This window comes from Mustela lutreola, chromosome 4 (genome assembly GCF_030435805.1).
Source record: "Mustela lutreola isolate mMusLut2 chromosome 4, mMusLut2.pri, whole genome shotgun sequence".
Taxonomy (NCBI): domain Eukaryota; kingdom Metazoa; phylum Chordata; class Mammalia; order Carnivora; family Mustelidae; genus Mustela; species Mustela lutreola.
Window position 1 is genome coordinate 118231826 of NC_081293.1, and position 16442 is coordinate 118248267.

Sequence of the window (16442 nt, forward strand, 5' to 3'; positions counted from 1 at the left end):
GCATCCCAATGGCTGGATATCTTAATGTGTAAGTTTATGTGTGAAATGTTCATCACATGCTTTCCCTATTTTCCAAGAGAGACATTTTAAGTTTTTTTTCAAGTTATGTCTTGAATAAAAGAGATTTCATTGCACGATTTCTCTCTAAAAATGTTTTTTATAAACTTGTATATATTTTTTCATTATGTAATATTTTAAAGACAATATTGCCAACTGGAATGTAATAATGGGGTAGAAGTTCCAGTATTAAAATTTCCACAGAGATTAAGAAAGAATCATCATGTAATGGCAGTTCTTAGAATCAGAAGCCTGCAAATGGGTTTTAATTCATCTGCTCCCACACTAAATTCTTTCTCTGTCCCAGCTAATGAGATGCCTACTTTCCCTAGTAAATTCGGACACTAAATGTCCTTGACAATCTTATTGGGAAGTGGCCTACATTTCATTTATTAGAAGAAGGAATATGATAGCAAGAATATGAATTTCTTCTTTTGTTTTGTATCTCCAGAGGCAGTTTATTCCAATATGTAAGTGTGCGTAAAAGAGAAGGGTTAACTTAATCCTCTTGAAATCAGGTAGCAGCAAGGCAAACGAATTATCCTTAGTACCCACTTCCAAGATGTTCTGAGGCAAACACAAGGTGGCAATAGGATAGATTACATTTCTGATTTCACCAAGAATCCACAAGGAAACTGGGGTCAGGCAATGCTAGCTAAAGTTCCTGTTTATTTATTGAATGCCTACTATGTGCCAAGCATGCTACAGGAGATCATTTCTCATCTTCATCCCTAATGTCGAAACAACTAGCCAAAAAGTATTATAATTTCCATTTTACGGAAGAGGAAAATGAGGTTAAAAAACCCAAGGAATCTGTCCACCTCTATACAGTTAATATGAGCCAGAGGCCAGACTCCATTCCGGTTTCTCCTGCTGCACTTCATTGCTCCCCCGTGTACATAATAGAAATTGGTTTGGAAAGAAGAAGGATATTTGCTTCCAGTAAGGTTCATTTCCCTCTCTTTCCCATGACATGTAGAGATGGGCAACCCTTGGAGGGAGAATTGCTTTCACTCTATAGCTTGAGAAAAGAAATAATCTCTCATATTCACAATTTGTTTCTGAATTACTAGCCCGGTGGTAGGCTTCAAAATGGACTGAAACTTCACAAAAGGGTTCTCTGCGATAATACTTCTCAGTGCAGAATTAAACCATTTGGGGTTTTGGTAAAATGTGAAGATTCTGATTCTGTAGATTGGGGTGGGGCTGGGATTCTGCTTTCTAACAAGGTCCCAAGTAATGTTGATGCAGCTGGTCTACAGATGGTCCCAGGGCAGCAGAACTCTATGAAAAGGTAAGACACCTCTCCTTTGACTCCCCATTGCCATGGTGAATGGATATAAAGGAATATAATGGAGAGGTCTCCACATCATTTTGGACAAGAAGATTGACATGATTCATGGACCCAATCTATAGTTAATTTTTCATGTATCAAATAATTTAACCCCATTTCCTTTAATTCTAACTTTCATTGCTCATATTTGACTATTAAATGTCACAGTTTCTTAGAAAAAATATGTACTGATTTTTTGTTATGATTAACAATTATTTTTAGCTTTAGTAAAACTGAGACTGTAAAGGCACTTTATTTTTGATGGAGATTTTGAGTCATTTAATGTCATAGACATGCAATACAATCAATCATCCATGATGTGGACAAGAAGAGGATGTCGCGAACAACATATTTATTATTTATGTGTTATGTCCTCTATTAGGGAATGGACAGAAGAAGATAATCAAAAAACAAACTCTGTTTTGAAAAAAAAAGTATATTATAGTGGAAGAAACAGAAGTATAAACAGAAAAGCAGGGTGTGTGTGTGTGTGTGTGTGTGTGGTTATGAGGGAACAACAGACTATTCCCAGGATCTAGGGAGTAGTGATTGGAGAATGTTTCACAGAAGAGCTGGAACTAGCTTTCACATAGAGGAGAACATTCCAGACAGTGGGGGAAAATGTGTAGATAATCATAGGTATAAAATACCATGGTATGGTTTGGTACATTTGACTCTAATAGTTGTTGAGACAGTGAGAAAAATCAAGATTTCTATGACAGACCTTAATTCAGGCAAACACAGACATAGAGAATTCTGTGGGCTGAAGAGAAGGAAGCATGGGAAATGAACAGTTGATAACTTCATCAAAGGTCTGTCCGTCACCAGTCATAGTTAAATGTGTCTTTCAGGTTTGGGGGATACTAACTACTAATAGATACAGTAATAGTTTAATACCAATTTCTTTGTGCCCTTAGATAAATGAACTAGCCATTGATTTTCTTAAACTCTAATGTACCAATAATAAACTTAGGATTTCCAGAATAGCAACTGCTTATCTGCATGGTAGGAAATAAAAGTTCCCATATGTAGCACTGTATAAAGAATTGCATGCACATTGGGAATGAGTTATCAAAACCTAGTGATCCACACAGAGCAGAATTTCATCTACTATCAACCAATCCCAGCCTCTTTGCATTTTTTTCTCTTGAAAAGAAAAGGAAAGATTTTATTTTTTGAAATGTCCCTTGAGCACAGCACCTGCTGGAAGAGTAATGCACATAGGTGTGTGGGAGGTGCTGTCTATTGTATCTCAAGGGATGATTTATATTCTCTCTTTCTTCCTTTTATAACAGTAAAGGCCCCTAAAGGATGTGTGTGCAGTCTTACTCATGAAGCACTGGCATAGCTTAGGTAGCAGAGGTTCTTTAGAGGGACCTCACTCTTTAAGCAGATACACACCCTGAATTACCCTAAAGTATCCTCATCGAAACAAGAAAAGTCCAAAAAATAAACCTACTTATATTTTATAGGACTTAACAATTATTGGATCTAACCTAAAACCCAACCATTAATACAAAAACTATTTATATCAGTAACTTCATGAAAATGCTAGTTACAGGATACTTGTCCTACCTACAAAATCACTTAATTGAAAATTAAATTCCCTTGTTATTATATATGCAGCTTGACAGTTTCTAGCTTCTTAGCTATGTTCCTTTTTTTTGTTTTTAAAGGATTTTCCAAAGGGAAACTTCAAATTGGACACAGAGATGAAACAGGTCTATAGTACTAAGAACATACTTGAAAACGATTCCTAGTTCTGTGGTTTAAGTTCAATAGAAGATCAGAGGAAAAGAATGTTTCCTCCTCCTCATGGCCTGGTGTGAATGAAAGGTTTCTATAAGGTGTTAGGCTGACTGCAACAAAATGAAAACTCTACTATATATCACTAAAATGATGATATATTTATAGAATATGAACCACAAGAGAGCTATACTGAGCACTTTCAATAAACCTCAATTAAAGTGATCAATATTGCTAAAAGAATCTTTAAAAGCACCTCTGACAGAAAACTTCTTTGAGATTAGTCTTAAACGCTGAGATAAACAGACTACTTCAAGGCATAATGGGAAATAAATTCCAGAGTGAAAGTCCTAACTCTCAGGATCCCAAGGTTATGGCTTGAATGAATGAAAGTTTGATGAATTCTTAAAAAAAAAATAAATTTTTGCCTTTTACACTTGGGGAAATAAATATAAACAGTATCCTATATAAAGACTTTAACAAACCTGTGCTAAATCCTTTTGAACATTTTAGGCATGTTTTTCTTAAAATGCTAATTTTTTCATATCCCTGATAATTTAGATATTACCTATCAGTCATCGTCCACTTGAAGTCCCACTTCTTCTACGAAGCCTTTCCTTTATGCTCCACTGTTATTAAAATTTACACAAATACCATTCTTGATTACAGACTTAGAGCTGTTGCCAATTGTTTCTGGTAAGTCTTAGCTCCACAACAGAAAAGTAAGCTCCCCAAAGGCAAGCTTCACAGTATACTCCGCTATACAATACCTGATATTAATAAGCAGTGCCTAATCAGTACAGTGACAGCTTTGTTTAAAATGCAAATACTACTAGAAGTTTATACCTTAGGTGAGCTTTCCGGGCTCACCAGCTAATTAGCAGCTGAGTTAGCAAGCTATAGCCACTGTCAGAAGAGACCTAGAAGGTCCCAGATGCAAAGAACTAAGGAAGGTGAGAGTAGAAGAGGATACATTTAGAAAAAAGAGTTGCTTTAGAGGGAGAAACAGAGGGGGAAAAGACAAAGCACAATCTTGCCCAAGACTGACCCTATGAACACGTTGATGTGGATAGCAAAGTTCCTTTTGAAATATCCCAATAGCAGGCACTCAAGCGTTCTTTGTCAGATGGAAAATCCTGACAAAAGGGAGACCCTGGGAATACTCTGGTACAGTTCACCTAGTAGGTGCCCAAAGTAGCTTATCCAATTAGGAGATTTGTTTGTTGAGCCAAACACAGATACAGCCTTCCACTAGTTTTGCGGCATTAGTGTTCATTTGTTCAGTCAGTCAATCATTTAACAAATGTTTAGTGCACACCTAATATGGGTTAACATGATCTGAGGGCCTAGGGATTCTATTGTGAACAAAATGAACTTTAGAAGGTCTTGCATTCTGGTTGACACATTAAACAATAATAACACCACCGTGAACCTAATAAAAATTTTAAAAAACTGATTAGTATATCAAAGAAAAAGCCCTAAGCACATATGGGAGAGAGAACTACTTTAATGGAGGAGCAAGTGAAAAATGATAGAAGAGTGTTCTGGCATGTGATGGAAGGAAAGAGGAAGCTTTCTGGAAAGAGGCCTTATTTTTTATTTATTTTATTACTTTTTTTTTAAGTAAGGTTTACACCCAACATGGGGCTTGAACTCATGAGCCTAAAATCAAGAGTCGTATGGTCTACTGACTGAGCCAGCCAGGCACCCAGGAAACATGGAGCTTTCTAAGCACTAAAAGAAATACTATTCTTAAAAAATTGTGTGAATTTGGGGCACAGTCCCAAATTCACTGGGTGACTCAGTCCATTAAGTGATTCTCTTTGGCTCAAGTCACGATCTAAGGGTCCTGGGATGGAGTCCCATGTTGGGCTCCTGGCTCAGCAGGGAGTCTGCTTCTCCCTCTCTCTCTGCTTCTCCCCCTGCTCATGCACTCTCGCTCTTAAATAAATAAATAAAATCTTTAAAAACAAACAAATGAAGTTGTGTGAATCCAAGATCAAGAATCCTTCAACACTTGGCCAGAAATTCCTTAGCATGCCATTTGGGTTTCTGTAGCCCTCTGAGTAAAAAGACTCAGTTCTCTACTGTAGAGAGAAGGCCCCCATCCCTTCTGCCTTTCTTACTGGGTAGGTGTTTTTAGCTTTGGGGGCAGTGCTTGGCAAGACCCCTAACTTCAACAAAACTTTGAGTGGCTTCCATAGTCACCTGGAATCTGTTGCTAGATAAAGTCATAGAAAATTTAGGTTGAGAAGATATTAAGAATACCTGTCTGCTTATAGGATTGGTCCACCTCAGAAATGGTCTTAGAGCAAAGGTGATTTCTTTTGATTTAATGGATTATTCTCCCAGCCCTACTCCCAGGGAGAAGAGAAAGGTGAGCAAGTTGAACAGCTGCTCTGAAATTTCAGCTGGGATCCTGTTAATATGGAAACTTCCTGACCTGCAATGTGTCAATCAGAGTCCTCAAGTAAGCTTACTTCTTCTCCTCCATTGGCTGACTGCCTGGAAATGAGCCTCCTACTTCACATTATATGTCATTGTGAGTTTCCTTAAAGAGTCCGAAGTTGGACTTGCTTTACTGATTGAAAGAAGAAAAAGGGAGAGCCTGGGTGGCTCAGTCGTTAAGCATCTGCGTTCAGCTAGATCATGGTCCCAGGCTCCCAGGATCAAGCCCTGCATCGGGCTCCCTGCTCAAAGGAGAGACTGCTTCTCCCTCTCCCACTCCCCCTGCTTGTGTTCCTTCTCTTGCCATCTCTCTCTCTCTCTGTCAAATAAATAAATAAATAAAATCTTTAAAAAAAGAAAGAGAGAAGGAAAAAAAGCTATTCTGACAGTGTTGTTTCTGAGTAAATATTAAATTTTCAAACACTTTGATCAGAACTTTTTTCTTTATCATTATCACTTCCACTGGATTAGATATATTCTTTGTGTAATTTGGGATACCAGGCAGGGGATCTATGAGAGGAAACAAAATGATGCACTACTTCTGGAAAATATACTATTTGACAGAAAGTTGTCTTCGTGATGAGCACCAGGAAAAGAACTAACCCCGATACTGTATATTTAGTATATTTTATCAGCCTTAATATGCTTGAGATACACAGTATCTGCTTTAACCTCTGGTATCTGTGAATCACTTGGGCTGATAATTCACATCATAACATGGTTCTAACCTTTTTTTAGGGTACTACCTAATGCAGTCAAATAGCAATACACTTTTATTTATTTTATGTTAAACACCTGCTATCTTCACAGTAAGCTGCTGAGGTCTCAGAAGTGAGCCTGCCACATGCTGTATGACCTAGAGTAAGAGTTGAAGATGGGACAGACTTAGAAGAGAAACATACCTGAAACTGAACAGACAATTAAAGCATTTGAAACTCAGAAGCTTGTACTTACTTAATGTCCTGTTGCCACCTAATAAGACTTTTAAAAATTGAAAATGGAATTCAGGGCAGTAGAAGTTCTAAAAGTAACAGAAAATAAAAGGAACAGAAAATGGAGGTTAGAAAGGAGGCCATTACTACTCAAGATATTTTTGGAAAGTTAGAAGTTTTGTGTTCAGAAACAATTAAAAAATAATTCAGGTAGGATAAAATATCTTTTTCTGAAACTAGATTATTTTACCTTAACTCTTCCTTTCTATGCCATAGGCACCCTAAGAACAACTAATTTTACTCCTAAGAAATTTTCTAACTTCCAAACTTGGAGGTTGTACTGAAATTTTTTTCAACATGTGGCTTTTTCTTTTCTAGCCCTCATTAAGAAATCATTGGTATCCTGAGGGTCACTCAGGCATCACATGTACCTCATTACAAAAATTTCATGTTAGTCCTAGATTTTCTTGGTTCTCCCTTGATGGCTGCTGCTCTGTGAACTGCTTTTATATTAAAGCTATTTTGCTGCTTGTAAAACAAAATTCCATTGGTGGAAAGTTCCCAGTGTTTGTGATACTTCTGTATGTTTCATATTATCTGGTTTAAATATTAGTGCCATCCAGGTTCTAAAACAGCTGGTGAGCTATGCCCTTCATCTACAAACATGGTCCTCTCATTCTAGACCTCTCAAATTTCTCTGGTAGAATGCCTTCACCTGCAGTCATTAGCAATATTTAAGAGAGATCTTACTAATCCTCCCATAAATGTTGAAATCCATGTTTTCATTGTGTTATCTATCATTTTGTTCATTGTTCAACTATAATTGCATCAATTTCCCCAAAGCGTACTATGTGTCATAGCTAAATTGTCCACATGTATAAAAGCACTAATCAGATCTGCATGCAGTGTTAAAGTTTCACTTCTGTTGTTCTACTAAAGAGGCAAAGCCCATTGCCTCTGTGAGCTCTTAGCTTCATCAAATTATTCCAAACAGACTCCAAGAAAATCTGTGTTGTAACTCCTGTCCTATGGAAAAGTGTCCAAGATGGGAACCTTTGAGAGATATCTTTCAGCAGTACGAGTGGTATAATATCTAAAAGCACTTAGGGAGCTGTTTCTATAATGCAGTTAAAATCACTGTACTAGAAGTCTTACTTGTCATAATGTAGGAGTGACTTCATGCCATTTTTCAGGAAGTCTCGAGATTTTTTCAAATCCCCACAATTAGGGAATGATCATACAATTTAAAGAATTACTGTTTCTGCACAAGACACACACCCTTGTACCCTTTTGCATTCTCACATTGTGGTTAGTGCTATCCTTCTTCCCTAAAACATGGAGAGCCCAACCCCTCCCTCCTGAACTCTCTCTCCACTCACAGGATCATCTCGGGATGTTGTATAATAGAGAACAACCCATTTCACACACACCTCCAAAGAACACATTCTCTCAAGCAGAGTCTCAAACACATAGCTCTGTGCTAAAGCACATCCTGCCTCTGCTGGTTGGAGTTTTCACAAACCGAAGCCTAAATAAAGGAGCAGTGTGGTGGCTACAGCACTTCAGTCCGTGCTCTGCACAGAATTCCTTAATAAGCACAAGAGTAGTACAGGACAGTCGTAGACCACCTCCCTGCATTCCAACTCTGGGACATGACCCTTCTCCCTGCACAACGAGTCACGATTCAAAAACTGGGGGAGAAAAGATGGTAAGATAGAAGAGGGCAGCTTCGTCTTTCCAGAGATGGATGATAGGCAAGTATCCCTCTGTCTTTACCTGTCACTTCCCATGAGGGGAGTCCCCAGGAGAAGTGCCACACAGGCGTGCGTCTTCTCTTGGGGAAATTGTTGTTGACTAGCCCATTAAGCAACAACAAAAAGTGCTTTATGTTGTGTCCAAAGAAATATTAATCTGGGCTTTTAAAAACGGAAACGTGATTGCCAGGAAAATTTCTTCGGCTAGCCTTGCTGGGTAGTTTGTACTTGAAGTAAAACTGTCACCACCCACTCTCCATTCAACCCGAGATCTAAAAAGGCCGGTGAACTGAAAGGAACCAAGAGCCTATCCGTCCCTCTCAGAAAACAACCACAGGAGCAAATCACGTTGGAGGAAGGCTCGACAACTCGGAGAGACCATCTCCTCAGGACTGGGAGGAGAGATATGGAGCCATTTTTCACTAGGTTCACAAGAAAATGTCAGCTCACAGCTGCTAGTGCCTTGCCAGAGCGCATCTTAATTCGGTCAAAAGGGACCCAAGCCAGTCACCCTCACAGAACATTTTCTTAGAGAGTCCATTACAAATTTGATTCTCTCTGCTTTGAGCATCTTCTTGATGTAGTCTTTGGCAATTGCATGGTACAGATCTGCATCCAATTCAAAACTAAATGCCTTCCCCCATTTCCTCTTAAAATCATGTGAATTAGACACTTCTGAGCTAACAGTTAAAAAAAAAAAAAAAGGAGGAAGGAAAAAACCCACCTCTCTCCCCACTCCCCACCCTCCTCCCAGCTTCTTGACTAATACCTCTGGGCAGTTTACTTCAGAATAGAGCCGATTCGTGAGTGCACAATGGCAAACTGGATACAAGTCTCCTATCATAGAAAGCACAGGCAATGCTTTCTTTGTAAAAACCCAGGAAAATACACATGCTGGAACAAAAGACACTCTATCTGCACAGCAAGAAACAAGAGAAATTGTGTGTTTGTTTTACACACATCTAAACCCAGTTATTTAAAAAAAAAAAAAAAAAACACGCCTTGGCATCTCTTTTAATGATGACATATTGTATTCTTCCCTCAAACCGTTTCCCAATAAAATAAATTTTAAAGCTTTGGCTCCAAGGGGAGGTAAAACATACTCTGCCATAAGAATACCTGGTGTGTGTCTTTGTTGGTAGGGTGCCATTTCAAACTTACTATATTTGAACTCAATTATGTGGAAAATGAAGACAAGGCGAATTCAGCCAGATAGCTCTGAATTATTCTGACATTACGAGAAACGCCAAGTCAGCAGATATTTGCTGTTTACATTTCACAATAACCTAATCGTGCATTTGCAGCCTTCTGGAGCAAAATGCTAACTATTCTCCAAACAGCCACCTGACAATCTAGGGCTCAAACACACATTCTGACTCAGAAGGAGACATCATGATGGCTCTCCACTGGCTGTATTGAACAAAAGCTCCGCAAGCAAACGGGAGGCATTTGGTAATGAAGTGAGAGTCAAATCAAGTTTAGGTTCACATCTGGGGGAATATGGCACTGCCTACCCAGCGGTTGGGGAGCAGGAGGGTTTGGAGGTTATAAATAGAAAACACACACACAGACACATAGAGATATTGAAGCCAGCCGGGGTCAGTTTCAGCTTACTAACCTAGAGCTCCGTTCAAAGGAAGCAGAGAAGCCGCACGTCCTTTCCCACCTTTCCATGGTCCTCAGTCAGTGTCTTCTCAAACCACCTGTACTGATCCAACCCATTCTCAGATAATATAATTTTCTTGATAGAAGTAGTCTCAGCTGAGCTTTGCTTTTTTCAGCATGGATGTCCAGAATTCTCTTTAAGCCAGACACAGCAACAAAACTGCCGCTGAGGTCTTTTGTTTTCCCCTCCTCTCAAAGATGAAGCATGCAGCACTTCTCTCTCTCTCTCTCTCTCTCTCTCTCTCTCCCTCTCTCCCTCCCTCCCACCCTTTCCCCTCCCTCTCTCGCTCCTCTCTCTCCCCTCACACGCTTTTGCTCTCTCCCTCCGTTTCTCTTTCCCCAACCCCCACCAGCAACCTCACTGGATTCCGTTCAGTCGGGGTCATTTACATCTCCCAGCATGAGAACCTGTGTTCTGTAAGCGCCTGTCTCTCACTTTTGGGTTTCCTCTGCGAAAGGGAGGGGGGCGGCTCTAGGTGAAGTCAGGTGACCCCTCTGTTAAAAGCCACAGAGATGGATGGAGTGTGTGAATTTTAATATACACACAGGCACATTTACATTACAAAGCAGCGAGGCAAATCTAGCTTCTAGGGATTAGGCATTTTTGTTTTTGCTTTCATAGTCCCCTTTTAGCAATTAAGAGAAGCTAATATAGTATAATGAAATGTAATTAAAGTTTTCAGTGTTAATAACAAGGCTGCATACTTTCAGAATCATCCAACTGAACCATTCTTTTAAACTTGTAAGCATGACTTTCTTTTTCTTTCAAGGGTCAAAGAATCAGTCATTTTACTATTTACACACTTTTCCAACTGGCCTTTTCTTTGACATCTAGTTCAACTTATCTCAAAGTTAAGGACCATCAAAGAAGACCAAATAAGAAGAAGGAAGAGGAGGAGAAGGAGCCGAAAAGACAAAAAGTGACAGAAAACCAGAGTATATCACATGGATAGAAATCAGTAGTTTCCTATTATAGAATTAGATTTAATAATGAGTAAATTCTTTTTTTTTTTTTTTTGCTCTTAGGCAAATAACTTTTTCCTTCTCTGCTTCAATGTCTCTGTCTAAAAAATAGAAAATTAGTGCAATAAATGTAGCATCTCCCCTCCCCGCCAATCAAGCAAGCGTAGCAGAGAGGGATGTCCAGGTACAGAAGCCACTGAAAAAACTTGTGTTAACCTTGTACAGTGTTGAAAATAAATTTATAGTCTACGGACTTAGATCTTAACGAATAAACTTGCTACCACCTCGTTCCCTGCTCCAAAGTTTCTGAGTGCAGAGCACCTCTTTTATCTCAATCATTAAATAGGAATGAAATGCCTTCTGCTCTTAGAAACACCGCAAAGAAAAACAAGATAATCTCCACAAACTATTTTGACAAGTCGAGATAAAAAGTACTTTATGAAGCTAAATGACAAGTAATTAGAAGGAGATCAACAAGTTTGGCTAGAACAAGTATGAGAAGAAGAATCACTGACTTGGCCTCTGGGGCTTGATGCATGGATTCTTAATTTCAAGAACAGGGTGACACGGGTGTCTCTACAAAAGAGAAGAAGAGGAGGAAAGCTGACATAGATTCACATTATCCCTGCCTCAAAAGATAACATTTCCAACTCTTACACAAACAGCCTCTCATTCTCTCCAGAGTGATGTCAGGAGAGTGCAGCATTTACTGCTGGGACCAGGCACTCCAGCTGAAATACACCCAGTCCCCTCCATAAACACCACTCAGGGGTAGACACTGAATGAGTAACAGCTATTCACTCTTCTTGCTTGTTTTGTATTTTAAAAGCTTTACCTTGCATGGAAAAGATCCTATTTAAGCTTTTAAAATAAATTATATGCTAACTGGCTGCAAATTTAGCTTTAGTGTGTGCTACAAAAATTGGCACCGAAACATTGGACAATAAAAAAAGATCTTCCCTCAGAAAAGTTGGCTTAGGCAAATTTAGGAAGACCTAAAATTTTGAAGGATAAAAACATAAAGGATTTCATTTTACTGTCTCTTATAACCAAACTAGCTGTTCTTTAACCTTTATTTTTCCTTTCTAGCACTGGGTGTCTTTATTTTGCATTTGCCTCCCCCCCACCCACCCACTTCCTCACCCTCTGGCCTTTCTTCTTTCCACTGTGGTGTCACTTTCCCTGAATGAGCAAAATGTTGACATTAGAGAGAAACAGGAAAGACATCTTTTTTTTTTTTTTTAAGACTTTATTTATTTGACAGAGAGAGATCACAAGTAGGCAGAGAGGCAGGCAGAGAGAGAGGGGGAAGCAGGCTCCCCGCTGAGCAGAGAGCCCGATGTGGGACTCGATCCCAGGACCCTGAGATCATGACCTGAGCTGAAGGCAGAGGCTTAACCCACTGAGCCACCCAGGCGCCCCAGGAAAGACATCTTTGATTATGTCAGAAAATGCTTGGGTTTTCTTTTCTTTCTTTCTTTCTTTTTTTTTTAAAGATTTTATTTATTTATTTGACAGAGAACACAATTAGGCAGAGAGGCAGGCAGAGAGAGAGAGAGAGAGAGAGAGAGAGAGAGAAGCAGACTCTGCACTGAGCAGAGAGCCCGATGCGGGGCTTGATCCCAGGACTCTGGGATCATGACCTGGGCCGAAGGCAGAGGCTTTAACCGCTGAGCCACCCAGGTGCCCCAGAAAATGCTTGGGTTTTAACTCAAACTCCAGTGTGTGGAAACTTTCAAGCTCCATATGCTACTCTAACAAAGAGGCATGATGAAAAATCAACTCTAGACTGCATATTTTTTATTATTATTAAAACCCGAAGGATCTTAATTTTTAAAAACTTATTAAAGTTCACCATTGATGGGCCAATGCAAAAAAAAGGAAAAAAAAAAAAAGGATGAAAATAATTTAGCAAAAATCTTGCAGCAAATAACCCCAGCCATCTTTTTAAAGAGTCTTCTGTTACTCAGGGAACAAACGAAAGTACAGAGTGTGAAATAAATCTTTGCTCATGCATTCATTTATTCAACGAATGTTTATTGAGCACTTCCTTTGTGTCAAGCACTATTCCAAGCACTGAGGGATACAAGGTAAATAAAACAGACTCTGAACCCTTTCAGAAACAGGTAATATGTACCACTGAATACAAGAGATGTAGGTGCAAAATGTTAAGGAAGGTCAGAAAGTGGGGGGGTCTCCTTAGTGGGAGGCAGGATGGTTAAAATAGAATAAGTGACATTTGAACTGAGCCTTTAAGCATGTGTCAGTTTTCTAGGTAAGAAAGCAGATGCAAGAGGATTTCAGGCCACGGGACACAAAAAGCATGAACAAAGACCCCGTGTGCAGTGCGGTATGGCTGGAATACAGGCTGCTTGGGAGAGAGAGTGGTTTGAAAGATAGACTGGAACAGGCTGTGCGTGATCTTGAACGTTCTGCCCGAGTATCTGTGCTTTAGCTGAGATGCAGCAGCAAACTACGTAAGGATCCCTGACTGGTAAATTATTTGTTTCACAAAGATGATTTTGAGGTGACGCGGAGGGTCACCCCAAACTTTCCTACTGATAAGAATCACCTGCAAGTGATAGCAAACACACAGATTCTTGGGTTCTACTCCAAATCCAGAGATGGTCAGGGATCTGAATTTTTAACAAATGTCCCAGGTGATTAGACATAGGGATAGTTACACAGAGTTAGTATTCTCAGGATCATTGTTAAGCCAAATAAAAGACTTCTGCTTCTTAGACACTTAAACAAGGGATTTTCACATAAAGGTTGGGAACACTTATCAGAATCAAATATGACGAATGTGCTTATTTTGAGCCATGAAACAAAATGATACACAATAGCCATGCAATCTCATTTCTATCTTATCTTATGTGAAACCTTCTGACTTGTGAGGTTGAATTTATTTATCATCTCTCACTCACATCAGGGTCTTTCTTATGTCTGTGCTTCTGATCCCCCTTCCTGGTATGACCTCCCATTCCTTTTTCCAACATCCCTTTATCCTTCAAGGACTCCCTGCAACCACTGGGCACATAAATTCACCCCTTCTCTACATAAGGTATATTGATATTACACAACAACAGAACCAGAAATAATTCTAATTTCAAACTCATATTAATGCCAGGGGATTTAGCTTTTTACATTGTCACGATGATTCTGTGAGGTACTAATACTATCACTTAACTCTTGAGGAAAGTAAAGCCTGGAGACATTAAATAATTCACCAAAGGTCAGAAAATTAATAAGTTTCTGGATTAGGACCCAACTCAGTCTCTGCTACATGATTAATATCATACCATATCTTATTCCCTAAACATCTGGAACCCAAAATTTAGCAGTTGATTAAATCAGTAGATAATGTTATTACTCTTTTGCTTTCTACCCTTTTGCATGCTAATGGCTCCATTTCAGGAGTTGGACTCTGTTTCTGGGTTTAAAGCTTTTCTCTGCCACTTTCAAGCCACTGTGACCAAAAGTGAGTCATTTAATGTCTCTGTGCCTCAGTTTCCTGGCCTATTTCATAGTTTCATTAGAAACTTGAATGAGAATCCATGCCCAGAACAATTAGATACTTAATGTTAGTTATTATTTTTTATTAGTAGTATTGTTGCTGTTATTAACAAGTGAGAAGCAAATTCTCAGTTTATCCCCATATGAGTTTTTGATCTCATCCAGGGATATTAAGTGGTAAAAGAGCACCACTGACTCTGTGTATTATTAAATGTAGTTTATATAGCTTTCACTCTAGCTTACAGAGCTACAATTGATTTGATCAAATTAGGAAGATGCACCAAATACTATTTAACTAATCAAAAACTACACATATTGCTTTATTATTAGATCTGTACTGTATGGTCTCTTGCCATTTGTGATGGTTTCCTGGCAGGCAGAAAGTAGAAATTACACCATTTTTTAAAAAACCATACTTATATTTTAACAATAAGCTAAATGCTAAACCTTCTTAAAAATCAATTATGCCTGCTTTTTGTACAAACTACTGTCTTTTTTTTCCTGAAATAAATATTTCCAATATTTCCATGGAATATTTCCTTACCTTCTCAGACATGCTTACCGGCAAACAAAATTTCTTTTAACTATGCAACGTTCTTGTCAATTAAGTGTATCTTTAGTGTAGATATGGTATTGTGCTTACATGAAATCACAACCAAATAAACAGTAGATGTTATTTGTCAGTGGGAATAAAATTCTGCACGAGAACTGTGGTTGTACATTTTGTAAACAATCGACAATCTCAAGAAAATCTTTTCTTTTTTCAGTTTTATAAATTATTGATCATAACAGGAAAAGATTGTACCACTGATGGCTTGTTTGAGTGTGAACTAAATGATTGGTGTACTACTCTGTAGACCATTGGGTGTGAGTGTAGCTGGCTTTGGGGTTGGCAGTTATAGTTAATGTTTGCAGAGATCTCTGGGAACTTTCCCTGCCTTACAGGCTGCATAACAATTTTCATAAAAAACAACTCATCTCTTTTTTGACTGCTTATGCCAAATTAATGCATTTTCAGTCACTGTCAAAAGTATTCTATTCTACTTGAAGATGGTGATATGTATGTGCATGCATGCATAATTATCACAGGCTATGGTTAAAGTTTGATTATCCCATTCTAAGAGAAGAAAAGCAAAAAGCAGAAAATTCCTGCTTTGGGTTTTTCTTTAGTCTTGACTAACCAGGCAAAGCAGGTGCTTTAAGAATGGCCTTTAAATATTGCATGGTGTCAAATACACAGAGCCAACAACCCTGGCTTCACAATTTCCTGCCTGTGTGGTACTAGATAAGTTACTCATCTGTAAAACAGTGGTGATATTTGTTGCATAGAGTTCTCAGGCATTAAATGAAATAATGCATATAAAGTGCCAGGCACAGTGCCTAGCACACCATTTTGACCACTACCATTGTCATCACCACCACCAGTGTCACCATCACCACCATTACCATCCTCTTCCTACTCATCGTCATCACCAAGGTTTCTCATGTACCAGACACTGCTCTCAGTAAGCACCCAATAATGGCAGCTTCCGTTATTACTGTTACTATATTCCTTTCTTTTACTGGCTTTCAGTTTATGACATTGCATATTTTGAGCCTATTGCCCTGATGTAAAACACACCATCATGTCCCTAATCAAAACAAAAGCTTACATTTAAATACCTTTCAGTGTATGAAGTAGGAAAAACCGTAACACGTTTTCCCTTTCACTAGTCTTTCCTCTCTGTAAACAAGTCTCAGGCTCAGACTGTGCACGGGGAAGGTCTTCCCTGGATGATTTCTAAGTCTTCTGGAAGCAATTCATGAGGTATTATGAATCCTTACAAGAATGTGCTTCATAGGACTGAAGAGACCAAAGCACAAGTAGAAGTGCTTTCTGTACTGAGTGGGCATCAATAAATTCCATTGTTGACAGCTGTCCTTTACGGATCTGCATTTCTGATCTCATAATGAATCATCCACTTCTGATTTCTGAAAACTGGTTTGAATTGTGATCTTTTATTTTCTCCAGAAGCTCATGCTCTTCCA

At 38.8% G+C, this 16442-nt stretch overlaps 1 protein-coding gene across 8 annotated transcripts in view; it reads right to left on the minus strand.

Annotated features, from left to right (window-relative positions):
* MAGI2 (membrane associated guanylate kinase, WW and PDZ domain containing 2) overlaps nt 1-16442 on the minus strand; it is a 1359941-nt gene that overhangs the window by 731106 nt on the left and 612393 nt on the right. The window contains exon 1 of one of the 8 annotated variants that reach the window (XM_059170948.1): nt 9889-10174. The exons of the other annotated variants lie outside the window; for them this stretch is intronic. The gene's annotated coding sequence lies outside the window, so the exon portion shown is untranslated. Of the gene's footprint in view, nt 1-9888; nt 10175-16442 lie in introns of those variants that run through there. 8 annotated transcript variants of the gene reach the window in all.